The 2,192-nt window shown below is 59.3% G+C and overlaps 1 protein-coding gene across 2 annotated transcripts in view; it reads left to right on the top strand.

Annotated features, from left to right (window-relative positions):
• The window catches only part of ARPP21 (cAMP regulated phosphoprotein 21), a 138,827-nt gene that overhangs the window by 1,650 nt on the left and 134,985 nt on the right, over positions 1-2,192 (top strand). Inside the window, exon 1 of one of the 2 annotated variants that reach the window (XM_057376971.1) lies at positions 1,028-1,311. The exons of the other annotated variant lie outside the window; for it this stretch is intronic. The gene's annotated coding sequence lies outside the window, so the exon portion shown is untranslated. Of the gene's footprint in view, positions 1-1,027; positions 1,312-2,192 lie in introns of those variants that run through there. 2 annotated transcript variants of the gene reach the window in all.

The raw sequence follows: 2,192 nt of genomic DNA, 5'->3' as shown, positions 1-2,192 counted from the left end.
TTTCCTTGGGGTATGTGTGTGTCGGGGGCGACAGGGAGTGGGTGGGAGCAAATAACAAGGAATCGGAGGGGATTAACGAGCTTTCTCCTTATTAGCCCCGCTCGGGTGCTTTGTCTCTGCTCCTGGTTGCGGATGGGCTGACGGGGAGGGCTTGGAGGTGGGGGAAAACAGTGTGACTGGAGGGGCCGGCGTGCGGGAAGCCACACGCACACGGGCGGGCGGAAAGACAGACAGACAGAGCCACCCCGCACACAGACACACACCGGGCAGCTCAGGGCACTTTGCAGGGCTGGGTGGGGTGAGGCGGGCAGCGCAATGGCGCCGGGGCCAGCGGGTCCTGTGCGGTAACCGGGGCAGAGGCGGCCGGAGCGGCGGCGCTGAGCGCAGCGAGCGCGGAACCGGCGAGCAGCGGAGCCGGAGMGCGGCGCTGCCTGCGGTCCGGGGCGCACCACGCTGCGTGGGCGGGGAGAGAGAGAAAGGCAGAGGGAGAGACTCGCAGACAGACAGTACAGCCCGGGAGCGCGGCAGATAAAGGACGGAGGACAGGCAGCCAGGAGCGAGCCAGAAGGGGATCCAGGCGGGCGCCGAGAGCGGACGGGCAGAGGCGGGCGGAGCGGCGCGGCGGACCGGGCCGGGACAGGAGGCGGCCGGCGGGTCGGGCGGTGCCGCCGCTGCCACCCGCCCGGCCAGCACCGCGGCGCGGCGGCGGATCTCCTCCCGCGGCGGAGGCGGAGGAAGAGACCATGTCTTTCAGGAAGACAGTCACTGTACTGTAACAGCAGCGTATCCGCAGCAAAAAAAAAAAAAAAAAAAAAAAAAAAAAAAAAAAAAAAAAAAAAAAAAAAAAGAACGAAAGAACCAAAAACAAAACCCAAGGACGCCAAAGCAGAATCTGTCGACATTTCTGTGGCGTGATGTTCTTTGTTGTCGCGATTTTTTTAGTGTCTTTTTTTTTTCTTCCAGCATGTGTTTTCTGTCATTTCGTTGGAATCATTCGCCCCATCCCCCCCTCACCCCTCCCCGTGATCTTTTAATTTTTGAGGTCAGGGCGGCTGGAGCATGTGGAGCGGAGGGAGAGGGAAACAGGAGCTGTGTATAGAACTGGGGCTCGCCTTTATTGCGTGCGATGGGCAATTATTAATAGCGGCTGCAGGATTCCGGCTCTAAGATGTGGTATTTACTAGAGGGGGAGGGAAAAGAAAAGGAAGAAAGGGTGTCGCTCGYAGGGCGGCGGGGCAGGATGCTATCGGTGCTGGAGCCGGCGTCTCGCACGGGACTGCGGAGCGGCAGCRTAGCGGCGGTGACAGCCAGGTAGGGCGGGAAGGGTTCTCCGCGGGGCTCGGCGTGGTCGCGGGGCCGCCTGCCCCGCGGAGGGCGGCGGCTTCCCAAAGTTTCGGCCGCCCTCCGGTCATCGCCAGAGGCGCTGCTGGCGGGAGCAGAGGCGGGTCGGGGTCGGGCGCGGAGGTGAGGTGGCCGGGARCCGGGCTGGGGCGGGGGAGCCGAGCGCCAGGGATGGGGTCTGCGGGGGGAGATCGCCCTCCTCCTAGCCGTCATTATAGCTAAAATGGATCAAACTCTAAGAAAATCTCAACTTTTACTCGCTGATTTGTGAACAGCATCGCGGGATCCGCTTTCAAARCCGTGTTTGCTGGAGGGCAAGCCCGGGCTGCTTGGACTGGCATTGTTCTTAAGGGTGGCGATGTGAGGGCAACAGATCTACTTAATGCTTCTTTGGCATCTCTTCTTGCATGCAGTGGAGGAGGATCACAGTCCGGGAGTTACAGCCGTATTGTTCGGTGTCCTGTTTTCACAAAAAAACCAGTTCATGTTACCCCGCTTGGTGTATTCTGCCTACTTGTCTGTGCGTCTCGAACGATATCGCTTGTAAATCTGACCCCGACGTGCCCATCCATCGAAGCCATTGCGCAGCCTTGTTTAATTGCTGTTATTTATTTTGTCTTCATTTACCGTGTCAGCCAGCGGGGGCAACACGCTCAGATTCCGGGTGCATTTTTACGTGCTAGGTGTGTCTCCGCGCTTCCAGGTGTGTGCGGTTTTGTTTAAAACTCATCCGCCGCCGTATGGCATCGCTGTAAATGTGCCGGGAGGGGAAACAATAGCATTAGAGAGCGGCACAAGTGTCTGTGCATCACCTGTTTGACTTCTCTGCCATTGCAATGCTGAGCCAGATG

Source organism: Malurus melanocephalus, unplaced genomic scaffold, assembly GCF_030028575.1.
Source record: "Malurus melanocephalus ecotype Western Australia unplaced genomic scaffold, MMel_1.1 scaffold_297, whole genome shotgun sequence".
NCBI classification, from domain to species: domain Eukaryota; kingdom Metazoa; phylum Chordata; class Aves; order Passeriformes; family Maluridae; genus Malurus; species Malurus melanocephalus.
Note: the sequence above shows the minus strand (reverse complement) of the source record. Positions and strands in the feature narration are given on the sequence as shown.